We start from the raw sequence: 15,198 nt of genomic DNA, 5'->3' as shown, positions 1-15,198 counted from the left end.
CTCTTCTCCCCCGATAGCTCAGTTTGGCCAGATGGACAGCTCTAGGAAGGGTTCTGGTCGTCCCAAACATCTTCCATTTAAGGATTATGGAGGCCACTGTGCTTTTAGGAACCTTAAGTGCAGCAGATTTTTTTTTTTTTTGTAACCTTGGCCAGATCTGTGCCTTGCCACAATTCTGTCTCTGAGCTCTTCAGGCAGTTCCTTTGACCTCATGATTCTCATTTGCTCTGACATGCACTGTGAGCTGTAAGGTCTTATATAGACAGGTGTGTGGCTTTTCTAATCAAGTCCAATCAGTATAATCAAACACAGCTGGACTCAAATTAGGGTGTAGAACAATCTAAAGGATGATCAGAAGAAATGGACAGCACCTGAGTTAAATATATGAGTGTCACAGCAAAGAGTCTGAATACTTAGGACCATGTGATATTTCAGTTTTTCTTTTTTAATAAATCTGCAAAAATGTCAACAATTCTGTGTTTTTCATCATGTCAATATGGGGTGCTGTGTGTACATTAATGAGGAAAAAAAATGAACTTGAATGATTTTAGCAAATGGCTGCAATATAACAAAGAGTGAAAAATTTAAGGGGGTCTGAATACTTTCTGAACCCACTGTATATGACCAAAATTGTAATACAACAAAGATACATGGCATTCAGAACATTAAACTGGAAAACCTTTTTGCTTGCTGGTGGGTTGTTGTTGTTTTCTATATTTATTTATTTTTATTTTATTTAGTTTGCTGTATAATCTTAAGAAACAGCGCATTATTCAGAAATTCCACAACCATGCATTAAGAGTCGATGGGTGTAAACTTTTTGAATTGGATGATCAGAGTAAATTGTACTTATTTTATCTTCGGGGAACATTTAAATATTTCATGTAGCTTCTGAAGGGCAGAATGAAAAAAGTATATACCCTTGAAACAAAATAAAAAAAAATATTCAGTTAAATGTTCAATTCCTTCTTGAGAATCAGTGAATGTTTTCACTTTCTGTAATAGTTGTGTTTGAGTCCCTCAATTGTCATCAGTGTGAAAAGACGGATCTCAAAAGCATTCAGTCACAGCTGAAAAGGGATCAAATATGCCGAAGATGCTGGAACGCCAATGAATGTGCAGGACCTTGAAGATTTTTCTGAAGAGCAGCAGACGTGAACAACTATTACAAAACACAGAAAGAGTTGTTGATCATCCAGGTAACAACAGATTCAAGGGTATGCTATCTTTCGAACTGGTTCATTTGTGTACATTCAGTTATTATTTTGTCTTGTGGACTAAGTGTTAACATCTGTTATTCAGGAGGACAGTACTAAATAAAAAAATATCATGCAATTTTTATGTTTATTTTATCAGACTCATATTGGTTTAAATGATCTATAATCAGAATATGTAAAGATAAAGACTTCATGCTAATATCAGAGGATCAGTTTTCTCTGCTCAACATCCCTTTAATGATTCAATTACCGTCCCTGAATATAACCAGCCTTCCCTGTTTGTTTAAATTAATATGATGTAAACATCACATTGTAGTGATTGCAAGTGAAATATCATTGTACAAATGGTGCGTTTTTCTTTTTTCCCTACTTCAAAGCTGTGCGGTGAGCTGAATGCTCTTCTGATGTTGTGTCACGGTGGCATCCATGATTTACGAGCATCCAAATGAAGTATGACATATGGCAAGGGATTTTGAGTCAAACAAACTCAATCCTGATCACATCTTGTCCTGTCAGATCAAAGCCTGTCTGTCAGCTTGCAGTCTTACGTGGCAGAGACGGCTGTGAAAACGGAAAGGTGACTGGGGGAACAGGGAGACGAGAGCAGCATTATGTGAAGAATGGAAAAATCACACGGAATTGTAAGAGGGGACGATGAGCTTTGTGAGAAAGCAGTGAAACAGATCTCGCTCTATTGGCTCAGAGGGAGATTAGTTCACGTCAGCCAGAACATATGTGCCCTTATTTATAGCCAGCAGATCCTCTGAGGCCCAAGGGCTACTTAGAGAGGTATTATTTGAAAACCTGGAGATCTGTGTGGACTTAAGACATACAGTGTTTCTTCATGATAAACAAACATCATATTTCCACAATGCAAAATAAAAGTTTAAAAATGCACAGTATATTTCTGCTGTCTAGTCACTGTATAGTAGTAGTAGTAGTAGTTCATTGCAGTTAAAGAGTAAAAAATGAAAATACTCGCATTTATCACTCACCCCCATATCGTTCCACATCCATAAGACCTTCGTTCGATTTCAAACACAAATTAAGATATTTTTGATGAGGAATGAGAGGTTTCTGTCCCTCCATAGAGATCCAATGCAACTACCACTTTCAAGGTCCAGAAAGGCAGTAAAGACATCATTAAAGGTCCCGTTCTTCGTGATCCCATGTTTCAAACTTTAGTTAGTGTGTAATGTTGTTGTTAGAGTATAAATAAAATCTGTAAAATTTTAAAGCTCAAAGTTCAATGCCAAGCGAGATATTTTATTTAACAGAATTTGCCTACATCGAACAGCCAGTTTGGACTACATCCCTCTACTTCCTTCTTTAATGACGTCACTAAAACAGTTTTTTGACTAACCTCCGCCCACAGGAATACACAAGAGTTGCGTTTGTAGAGTGTGTTTGTCGCCATGTCGTCGAAACGCTGTTATTTTCATCCCGCAGTCCAATCACCGGGTCTGATTCCGGCTCAAATTGATAGGGTAAAATTAAAGACATGTTTACAATAACACTGAGCGCGTGCATCTCCACGTTATGGTAAGAGGCGTGACCTTTCCGGGCAAGGTTCGCTAAGCTGCTGTCGAATCACAACACAGGAACCGCTGGCACAATCAGAACTCGTTACGTATTTCTGAAGGAGGGACTTCATAGAACAAGGAAGTCATCAGCCCGTTTTTATGACAGTGGAAACAGCGGTATACAGATAAGTAACTTATGTGAAAAATACTGTGTTTTTTTACACGCGAAACATGAACACATGTTATATTGCACACTATAAACACAATCAAAGCTTCAAAAAACCACGAAAAACGGGACCTTTAAAGTATTCCATGTGACTCTAGTGGTTTAACTTCAATTTTATGAAGCGACACAAGTGCTTTGTTTGCACACAAAAAACATAATTTACGACTGGAGTCACGTGGAGTACTTTAATGATGTCTTTACTGCCTTTCTGGACCTTGAAAGTGGAAGTTGCAATGGATCTCTATGGAGGGACAGAAACCTCTCAAACTTCATCAAAAAGATCTTAATTTGTGTTCTGAAGATAAACGAAGGTCTTACGGATGTGAAACGACACGAGGGTGACACGGTGTCCTAACCAGACACGACACGGCGACACACAATAAAAGGTATCTTTTCCATGTTAATCAGAGTTTTTGTCCTAACCAGTCATGACAGCGACATGCGACGATACTATTTTAGAAACGGTTTCAATTTCTTCGCAACATCACGGCTGGAACAGCAACACAAAGTATGGCAATGATAATATCATAACCCAGGTGAAAAAAAAGTACATTTCTATAATATACTTAAAGGGTTAGTTCACCCAAAAATGAAAATGATGTCATTAATGACTCACCCTCATGTCGTTCCAAACCTGTAAGACCTCCGTTCATCTTCGAAACACAGTTTAAGATATTTTAGATTTAGTCCGAGAGCTTTCTGTCCCTCCATTGAAAATGTATGTACGGTAGACTGTCCATGTCCAGAAAGGTAATAAAAACATCATCAAAGTAGTCCATGTGACATCAGTGGGTTAGTTAGAATTTCTTGAAGCATCGAAAATACATTTTGGTCCAAAAATAACAAAAAATTAGGACTTCATTCAGCATTGTCTTCTCTTCCGGGTCTGTTGTCAATCCGCGTTCACGACTCCGCTTCTTCTTCTTCTTCTTTCCTGTTTTACGGCGATTGGCATCCAGCTTATTGGTGCATTACCGCCCCCTTCTGCTCCGGAGTGTGGTTCACGACTCCACAGTGACGCTGCTGATGTAAGACGCTGCTGACGTGTTATCCGATGCGCCAGAGCTTCGTTTACAGTCTGAGGGAGACGCACGCTGTATTCAAGCTATTCTACATTGTTTGTATTCTGGTATTGCTATATTTTTTAAAATGGTGCATAAGTGTGCATGTCGCGGATGTCCTAATCGCCAAAAACAACCACAGTGACGTAAAAGTGCATTACCAACGCTGACAGATGAAAGGATTCAATGGAATCAATTCAATGGAATCAGTTCAATGGAAAGGATTCCGGAAGAGAAGACAATGCTGAATAAAGTCGTAGTTTTTGTTATTTTTGGACCAAAATGTATTTTTGATGCTTCAACAAATTCTAACTAACCCACTGATGTCACATGGACTACTTTGATGATGTTTTTATTACCTTTCTGGACATGGACAGTATACCGTACATACATTTTCAATGGAGGGACAGAAAGCTCTCGGACTAAATCTAAAATGTCTTAAACTGTGTTCTGAAGATGAACGGACATGAGGGTAAGTCATTAATGACATAATTTTAATTTTTGGGTGAACTAACCCTAAAAAAAGTGCTCTATTTTCGTGCACTAATTTTGTACTTAATACACTAAAAATTAATCTTTAGTACTTCTTAAGATCATCTTAAGAACATCTAAGTGTGCTCAACTGTGCTACTTTGAGAATATGAACTAAAATGTGCTTTTAATATACTATCTCCATTTAAAAAATGTATTTAGATACTACTTATAGTACATTTGAACCCATAGTGTACTACAAGTGTTAAAGGTCCCGTTCTTCATGATCCCATGTTTCAAACTTTAGTTAGTGTGTAATGTTGTTGTTAGAGTATAAATAAAATCTGTAAAATTTTAAAGCTCAAAGTTCAATGCCAAGCGAGATATTTTATTTAACAGAAGTCGCCTACATCGAACGGCCATTTTGGACTACATCCCTCTACTTCCTTCTTTAATGACGTCACTAAAACAGTTTTTTGACTAACCTCCGCACACAGGAATACACAAAAAAGGGGGCGTGGTCTTGTTGCGCTCCCACGGAGAAGAGCAAGAGTTGCGTTTGTAGAGTGTGTCTGTCGCCATGTCGTCGAAACGCTGTTATCTTCATCCCGCAGTCCAATCACCTTTGTTTGGCCTTCCCAGGGACGCTGTACTTAGAGATCAGTGGTTACAATTTATGTTTAACTCGGTTCCCGAAAATTATAATCCACATGTAAAACTATGTGCAGCACATTTTGCTGAGGATAGCTTCCTCAATCTCAATCAGTTTAATGCCGGATTCGCACAAAGAATATTCTTGAAAGATGGAGCAGAAGCTGCTGTCGAATCACAACACAGGAACCGCTGGCACAATCAGAACTCGTTTCGTATTTCTGAAGGAGGGACTTCATAGAACAAGGAAGTCATCAGTCCGTTTTTATGACAGTGGAAACAGCGGTATACAGATAAGTAAATTATGTGAAAAATACTGTTTTTTTACACGCGAAACATGAACACATGTTATATTGCACACTATAAACACAATCAAAGCTTCAAAAAACCACGAAAAACGGGACCTTTAATAAGTTAATCACTTAGTGTACATAAGTTAATCACTTTAAGTATACTATAGAAATGTACTTTTTTCTCACCTGGGATAATATGGACAGTCAAATTGCTTGTTGCTGGAATGTTATCACATCTGGTTAGGACCCGGTGTGAGTAATAAATGACAGAATTTTCATTTTTGGGTGAACTAACCCTTTAAGAGAACATGAGCAGGAAATTAAAATGTAGAATCAAAATAATAATAGCTGCATTACAATAATCTTGTTTAATTTACACAATAACTAACACTGTTACACTGGATTATTTTGCTGTTTCAGTTTTTTTTTTTGACTGTTTGTTTGTTGTTGTTGCTTGTTTTGTAATGTTCCCATTCTTAAAAATATGTCTGACTGTCATCGCTGTTATCTGGCTTTTAATTTCAGAGTGATTAGTGATCTGATTGGCAGCGGTCCAGTGTAAATCCCGAAACAGAGCAGCACAATCTCATGAGAGCGTGTTCAGTTACAGTCCAAGAGGTCCAGCCTCCTTCCCAGCAGAGCTCTGAATCATAATCACATTTATTTTGTATGTAGCTCAGAGAAACTTTTATTTTTGTCAGCATATTGGTGACAGTGGCACATCTTATCATGCAATATCAGTAAAAAAGAGAGGGTTCAGATAAGGGATAGTGAAACGGAGTGTGTTTCTGTGGGAGACACTGAAGCCCCAGGTCTGCCACTGACTGCAGAGAAGGATAATACTTGTGAACTTAAAGTATTGAAGCAAAATAACTGGTAATGGAAGGGCAGATAGAGGAACAACCCAAAAGAACAGTGGGAGGCCGGCAAGAATCCTCCCACCGCAAGCACTGACCACAGCTAGGACTTTAGGTGTGAGAAACTTCCTCTGGATACAACAGCGACCGCCACTTTTATCACGAGTCACTGCTTAAGTTGTGTCCGCGGCTGCATCTGAAAGCTTAAAAATGCATCTGAAGGCATCAAGGCACACTCCAATCCAATGTTAGCTGAATAGCTTCACTTCCTGTCTCCTGAGACACCTTCATCTGATCGACTGTTGAAGGCAGCATAGATGTATCCTTCACTGCTCTGGACATATTTAAGTGTTTTCCAGCAAAAAATCATTTACATTGGAAAATATTATGCAGAAATACACGGAACCATGAATAAGCGAATTATCACTGCCTCCACCCAATCACACGAGCTCAGTCAGAGTACCTGATCCACAATGGCAAGTGGAAATACTGGTTTAATTCAGCCATATATGTTTGAACCAGAAACTGATTCAAAAAAATGAAGTGGAAGCGCAAATTATACAGGCTCGCCTACAAGTCGATTTATCAGAATGGTAATGAGTTTTATGTATCGCTCTCTACAACATCAGACACAAAATGGTAATTAATATGATTAGCCTTTGGCTTGACTATGTTATCAAGCAGCCAATAATGTGTTTCCGCATTCATCAGCATCCTTAGAAATGCTTTGAACATCTCAGAACGTCAGACACATAGTTCATCATAACATTGTAATATCATTATTGCTAAATGTACCTGATTTTTATATCAACAGAAAAATATAACCTGGCTTCTCTTGAGACCCCTTGCTTCGCAGCATAGTTAATGATATGCTTAAGCCCGCCCACACACGCTTTTTGAGGCTGTCTTTGGTTCACTGCAGTTATAAGAAGAAAATACTCAGCAATGGTGTTGACTAATTGTAAGATATTCTTATCAGCCTGACTTTTCTTTCCCTGTTTCTCCCTGTTTTCTCTCTCCTGGTCTTTAAGGCTGCAAAATTAGAACGGAGAAGAGATGTTATTGTTTCATCACACATCTGGTTTTAATGTACACTATGTACATGTGTGTGTGTTTCTTGGAAAGGTCCCTGCTTTTTAGGCCTTACTGGAGCCCCAGGAAGGCATGGTTACTTGTCTGGAAACTGACCATATTTAGACTTGTTTTTTTATATGTACCACATTCCTATATCATGAAAGTATATTCTCATTGGACAGTTGCTACACCACCCCTTGTACATGCCATGTACTGAAGTAAGACTGGGAGGAGGTTTTGTGAACGGATTGGCTTCATGTTCATGACTCATTCCCATAGGCTTTCGATGCATTCAATGAGTGAAAAAGACAAACTGAGAATGAGGCACGATTCGGGACAATAAACGGAGATTAAAATAATCTTACACTAATGAATTTGCGCATGGTCTTAAAGCAAAAACACCACATAGACATATAAACAACATTAGAAACTTGATTTAAGCAAAGTTAGTTTGACCTAACATGGCAAGGAAGGTTTTATGTGCTTAATTTAAAATCGATCATATATCCTAAACAAGTGATTGTTAACTAGGCTATTTCTTTATTGCAGTTATGTTATCAACCAAATTTGCATGTGTGGATGATACCACAGAAGACCATTTTTAAAAATTAAACAAACAAATAAATCTCATGAGTGAGCATGCCACCTGCTAAAATGATTTTCTCCAGTGTAGAGAAGTGTGCTGGAAGTTTTTCTCAGTAGATGCAAAGACAAAAAATAAGAAATTACTGTCACAAATTTTATCATAATAATTTAACATTTTATAATAAAACCTTAGACCTTTCTAATGATTTTAAAGTTATAGGCCCCCTGCAGTGAAATTGTGTTATTACATCAGTAATCATTCTTATTTGTTTTTTTTAATGATTGTATTTAGTAATAATTATTATTATTATTAGTCATATTGATATATATATAAAACAACATTTTGGCCAAATTGTCCAGCCTCACAAATAAGCACAACAAACCTGCTGTCCTTTATAATTTTTGGTTTGATAGTTTTAAAAATCGCATTTTAAATTGCAATTGCAATGTTTATTCTGATGGGTTAATGTTCTGGGTTAATAGAATGTATTTTAACATTATATATATATATATATATATATATATATATATATATATATATATATATATATAGACTTCAGATGCAAAAGCCTTTAAGTGCCATCTGAAATTTTCTTCTAAAATGATCATTTTTATCAGGCTCCTATGTTTATGTTCAGTTATTTCACTTTAACGGTAATGAAAAGGATCTATTAACTGCCAATAAAGTGAAAATACTAAAATTAAAACATAGCAGCCTGATAAAAACACTCATTTTAGAAGAAAATTTCAGCTCTTAGAGCCTTTTGCATCTGAAGTCTTCATATATATATATATATATGCACACACTTACATACTTCATCTTTAAGTAGTAGAAAAGTAGGCATAAACTCTTTATATAAACTCATAGACTCTAGCTTTACAAAGTTAATAAAGTAATACTGTACAATACGTGTTCATTCAAACTGTGATCATTTGTCCAAACCACTGTCCAGTGGAAATGGCTTACAAATTACATGGTTAACTTTAGGATTTAAGGATTAAAAAAATGAAAAAATAAAAATAAAAACTGTGTGCATTTATAAAAGTACAAGCATTGCACTGCTGGACATCACATACCAACCTGTCCAAACAGCAGTGTGATGAGGATTGGTTAATTCTGAGGGAGAAATGCCCTTTCAACTAAACATTCATTGGTTTTTCAACCCCTGCCTGGACGAAACTGACATCATTACAATACTGATTCACTTCGGTCTCCAAGTAACATTTAAATTGACATGCTATACACTCTATCTGCAACTATTTTAAAATGCATTTTGCTAATTATCTTAAAATGATTACGCATACAGCTTTTATAAGTTATACTTTTAACGTTTGTCACACTGCATGACCATTAAGTGAGGCTAAAAAAATAAGAGACCCGCTAAAGGACATGCATACATTTTTCTTGCACATCCAGGAAAATTTTTAACTTGAAATCTTTTAAAATAGAAAGCTTCCTGGAGCCGTTATGCGTCTGTTATTCATACCAGTAAACCCAAGAGAGGATCAGACGGACTGTATTCAGAAATCAGTCTGATGTCACTCACTAAATCACACAGAACCAGAATGACACTTTTGCTTATCTATCCTATATAAGCGATCATATGAGATAAGTGCACGCGCAAAATTTGGGACCAAATGCCACGAAATCGAACCGAAGTCAAAACCTCCTGAGTGTGATATAAACCACCTCTACTAAAGTTATTAGTTAAGCCATCCAGCAAACGTTCTTCGGCATCAGTCAACCTGTCTATCTCGAGTTTAATGTGTTAAGCAGCTTATCACGAATATCAATTTCCATCGCTAACACAACCTCACTGTCACATCAGCGGCTCTCACCTTTGGTGCGGGACGTCGAGTCACGATCGTCCATCGATGTCGCTTAAACACACAGCATTACCTCTTGAGCGTTTTATTACATTTCCACTGTTTAAACTCGATCCATATCGACATTCTGCGTCCGCGCAGAGTGACCGAGCAGAAACACATCCGCTGTGCGCGTGCTGAACGACTCGCATCAAACACACGTGCACGAGCCCGGGCGCGCTGCAGCCGTCTCTATTTATCTGATAAACGGACTTTAGATGCTGCCGTGGATTTAAACTTAATATATAGTTTACATAAGCACCGGCAAATCAGGAACATACACAATGCGCAGCATCTCTAGAGATTGTTTTTTAATAAAAGCAAATCCGATTATTTGCGGGGTTAGGGTTAGAGAGATGCTGATGCTGAATCACTAATCCATCCACAAAATGTTACCACACTATTTTAGTATTATTTAATAAAAAAGATATTGACATCAAATGTCAGGTCTGGTATAAAGTAGTGAGGATGCAAAACAAGGCAAAGTTGAACAGGACAGGGTAAGTTCTGTGATCAAACCTCTCACTTCACCTTCTTTCACTTTGTATTTGCATTTTATTAGCTAGCATTAAAACGTGTAGGTTTTGTTAACTTTGTGTTAAAGGGTTAGTTCACCCAAAATGAAAATTCTGTCATCATTTACTCACCCTCAAGTGTTTCCAAATATGTGTGAATTTCTTTTTTCTGCTGAATACCAATGATAGATATTTTGAAGAATATATTGGGTATTTAAAGGGATAGTTCACCCAAAAAATGAAAATGTGATGTTTATCTGCTTACCCCCAGGGCATCAAGATGTAGATGATTTTGTTTCTTCAGTAGAACACAAATGATGATTTTTAACTCCAACCGTTGCCGTCTGTCAGCCGTATAATGCATGTCAATGGGAACTCCATCTATAAGAGTAAAAAAACAAAAAAACATGCACAGACAAATCCAAATTAAACCCCGCGGCTCGTGACGACACATTGATGTCCTAAGACACGAAACGATCGGTTTGTGCGAGAAACCGAATAGTATTTATTAGGGGTGTAACGATACGCTCAGGTCACGATACGATACGTATCACGATATTTTGAACAAAATGATATTGAAATTCAAATAAGATTTATTTAAAAAACATTAACAAATTTCAATAATTTTCCTTGTTGTGCATACAAGATCACATTTCAAGGTTTAATAAAAGCCTTCTGTATTCAAATTAACAGCTGAATAGGTCTGTCTGTCACTGAAAAAAATGTTAAATTTAACATGAATTAGAATTAAGAATCCTAAGGGACCGTTCACATATTACGTCTAAAAACGCGTGGAAGGAGTGGCCGCACCACTTCTCCTTCTTTCCAAAGCGCTTGCGCTCCCGTGGCGTCGGTCGTTGCTATGCAACCATGAACTGCGCTCTCCAAGAGGATCAGGAAGTTTCAGCAAAGTATAAATTGATTTCTAGCCCTTGTATTACCTTTACTACTACAAACCCGATTCCAAAAAAGTTGGGACACTGTACAAATTGTGAATAAAAACAGAATGCAATGATGTGGAAGTTTCAAATTTCAATATTTTATTCAGAATACAACATAGTTGACATATCAAATGTTTAAACTGAGAAAATATATAATTTTAAGGGAAAAATAAGTTGATTTTAAATTTCATGGCATCAACACATCTCAAAAAAGTTGGGACAAGGCCATGTTTACCACTGTGTGGCATTCCCTCTTCTTTTTATAACAGTCTGCAAACGTCTGGGGACTGAGGAGACAAGTTGCTCAAGTTTAGGAATAGGAATGTTGTCCCATTCTTGTCTAATACAGGCTTCTAGTTGCTCAACTGTCTGAGGTCTTCTTTGTCGCATCTTCCTCTTTATGATGCGCCAAATGTTTTCTATGGGTGAAAGATCTGGACTGCAGGCTGGCCATTTCAGTACCCGGATCCTTCTTCTACGCAGCCATGATGTTGTAATTGATGCAGTATGTGGTCTGGCATTGTCATGTTGGAAAATGCAAGGTCTTCTCTGAAAGAGACGACGTCTGGATGGGAGCATATGTTGTTCTAGAGCTTGGATATACCTTTCAGCATTGATGGTGCCTTTCCAGATGTGTAAGCTGCCCATGCCACACGCACTCATGCAACCCCATACCATCAGAGATGCAGGCTTCTGAACTGAGCGCTGATAACAACTTGGGTTGTCCTTGTCCTCTTTAGTCCGGATGACATGGCGTCCCAGTTTTCCAAAAAGAACTTCATATTTTGATTCGTCTGACCACAGAACAGTTTTCCACTTTGCCACAGTCCATTTTAAATGAGCCTTGGCCCAGAGAAAACGCTTCTGGATCATGTTTAGATATGGCTTCTTTTTTGACCTATAGAGTTTTAGCCGGCAACGACGAATGGCACGGTGGATTGTGTTCACCGACAGTGTTTTCTGGAAGTATTCCTGAGCCCATGTTGTGATTTCCATTACAGTAGCATTCCTGTATGTGATGCAGTGCCGTCTAAGGGCCCGAAGATCACGGGCATCCAGTATGGTTTTCCGGCCTTGACCCTTACGCACAGAGATTGTTCCAGATTCTCTGAATCTTTGGATGATATTATGCACTGTAGATGATGATAACTTCAAACTCTTTGCAATTTTTCTCTGAGAAACTCCCTTTCTGATATTGCTCCACTATTTTTCACCGCAGCATTGGGGGAATTGGTGATCCTCTGCCCATCTTGACTTCTGAGAGACACTGCCACTCTGAGAGGCTCTTTTTATACCCAATCATGTTGCCAATTGACCTAATAAGTTGCAAATTGGTCCTCCAGCTGTTCCTTATATGTACGTTTAACTTTTCCGACCTCTTATTGCTACCTGTCCAACTTTTTTGGAATGTGTAGCTCTCATGAAATCCAAAATGAGCCAATATTTGGCATGACATTTCAAAATGTCTCATTTTCAACATTTGATATGTTATCTATATTCTATTGTGAATAAAATATAAGTTTATGAGATTTGTAAATTATTGCATTCTTTTTTTATTCACAATTTGAATAAGCATCTTTTGCTTTTCTGTGAGCACAGCTGTTGCTGTGGCACTGCAGTGAAAGAAAGTCATGTCTTTTCTCACGCGACTGACGCGAGAAACGTTTAAACCTGCTTGCAAGATTCGATGTGTGCGCAAAACACTTACTGAACTAGAGAGCTGATTGAGACACACCCTTAATATGCGGTGACAACCCGGCTTCTCTCACTGCCACCTCCATGTTGCAGAGTAGGTCACGTCGGCAGCTCAACCAATAAGATTAGACTGCCGTCATATCATAAAAGTATCGCCATCACTCTACGATACATATCGTAACATTTTTGCATCGTGAAATATCGTACTCCGATATATCGTTACACCCTTAGTATTTATATCATTTCTTACCTCTAAAACACCACTATGTCCAACTGCCTTTAGCATCCAGTTAGTGAGGTCAGAAAACGCATTCTGATGATGGAACTGATGTCTCGCGCTTTGCTTCAATGAGTGCGAGACATCAGTTCCGTCATCAGAACGTGATCAGACCGCACTAACCGGATGCGCAGGGCAGTTGGACATAGTGGTGTTTTAGAGGTAAAAAATTATATAAATGCTGTTCGGTTTCTCGCACAAACCGATCATTTCGTGTCTTGGGTCATCAATGTGTCGTCACGAGCCACAGGGTTTAATTTAGATTTGTCTGTGCATGTTTTTTTTTACTCTCATAGATTTTGTTCCCATTGACATGCATTATACGGCTGACATACTGCAACGGTTGGAGTTAAAAATCATCATTTGTGTTCTACTGAAGAAACAAAGTCACCTACATCTCGGATACCCTGGGGGTAAGCAGATAAACATCAACTTTTCATTTTTGGGTGAACTATCCCTTTAATTACCCAATATATTCTTCAAAATATCTATCATTGGTGTTTTCGTTTTAATGGACATCATTGACTTGAAAAAAGTCAATGGGGCCCATCAACTGTTTGGTTACTGACATTCTTCAAAATATCTTCTTTTGTGTTCAGCAGAAGAAAGAAATTCATACAGGTTTGGAACAGCTTGAGGGTGAGTAAATGATGACAGAATTTTCATTTTTAGGTGAACTAACCCTTTAACAGTGTTTGCTTAAAACATTTGCTTGAAATACTGAGTTATTGCTTTTGTTGTTTATGACCTGTAACAAAATGATACCAACATTTTAAACATTCTTAAACATGAAATTTCTAATATTTAAGAAATTTCACAATTCTCCACTCCAATTTATGATCACATAAAAAAAAATAATACTTGCCTAACAAATATAAAATTCAAGCATTAAAGACAAGTAAACAGAAGAACGAATAAACAAATTTCATGCACAAGCTGCAGACTGTTTTTCTGCAAATATAACTGTCCTTCAATGCATTCTGGAGTCTTGTCGAAAATTATATATGCAAGAAAATTGATTCCTTGTCAACGGATTTGCGGTCAGAGATCGCCATAGTTAGACAAGAAGTTAAAGACTGGCTAGGGCCTGTGCAACAGAAAGTGGACTCCAACGCAGACACTATCAGAAAACTGGAACGTCCAGCATCACAGTGATCGTATAACTGAACTGGAATCCATTATCTCCATGCTTCAAAAACAGGAGGGACATCTGGACGCCATTGTGAAGATCTGGAGGGAAGATCCAGAAGGTGATGGTAAAGCCTGAGCTCATGCAAGGTGTTTGGCCATCATAAAGATGGAGCCTCCCCGTCAGGGAATTGAACCCAAGTCTTCCGCATGACAGGTGGAGATACTGTCCATTATACTAACGAAGATTTTCGGGTGCGTCTCTGCACGGCACGGCACTGTTTTGTATACGCAAACCTTGAGAAGAAGTCACTTAATGCTGGATATGCTTTCCACTATTGGAGTTATTATTTAACCTTTTTATTTTGGCCAAGAGGAGCTTACCCTGTCCTATGGAGGAATTAACCTGCAATGGCAGGGGATGAAGGGTTTGTTCATTTAGCTTCCAGGAAGTTCATAAAAGTCTCACGTGAATACTACCACTGGCCTTCAACATACTATCGGCTTCAGTGACATCCTCTTACACAGGGATTGACAGGTCATCTGGTGATGGGGCAGATTCTCCTTACATTACGTGCAATGGAAATGGCTCGACGATTTAAAAAAGAAAAAAGCAGGGTGGGAGGATCCTGCACCAGATATTACCCTCGCTGAGCATTGTGGTGCTTTAGTGGGAGCACATTGGCCCAAAGTCTCAGGGCCACAGCTCGAGTTTCTCTTCATTCACGTATAAATCTTTCACATTTTACTAAAGATTTCCATGGAGGGGAGCATTTGCTAGTTTTTGATATTTTGGGGGCTCTGCTCACAGCAGAGCT

At 38.2% G+C, this 15,198-nt stretch overlaps 1 protein-coding gene and 1 non-coding gene across 3 annotated transcripts in view; one reads left to right on the top strand and one right to left on the bottom strand.

The window, feature by feature from the left end:
* The window catches only part of lrfn2b (leucine rich repeat and fibronectin type III domain containing 2b), a 97,939-nt gene extending 87,964 nt beyond the window's left edge, over positions 1-9,975 (bottom strand). For both annotated transcript variants that reach the window (XM_048208397.1, XM_048208398.1), the window contains exon 1: positions 9,798-9,975. The gene's annotated coding sequence lies outside the window, so the exon portion shown is untranslated. The remainder of the gene's footprint in view (positions 1-9,797) is intronic.
* A 5,109-nt stretch (positions 9,976-15,084) lies between these two features.
* LOC125279172 lies at positions 15,085-15,198 on the top strand. The gene has a single exon (XR_007187343.1). It is a non-coding gene; the product is annotated as a U5 spliceosomal RNA (small nuclear RNA).

This window comes from Megalobrama amblycephala, linkage group LG11, assembly GCF_018812025.1.
Source record: "Megalobrama amblycephala isolate DHTTF-2021 linkage group LG11, ASM1881202v1, whole genome shotgun sequence".
NCBI lineage: Eukaryota > Metazoa > Chordata > Actinopteri > Cypriniformes > Xenocyprididae > Megalobrama > Megalobrama amblycephala.
Note: the sequence above shows the minus strand (reverse complement) of the source record. Positions and strands in the feature narration are given on the sequence as shown.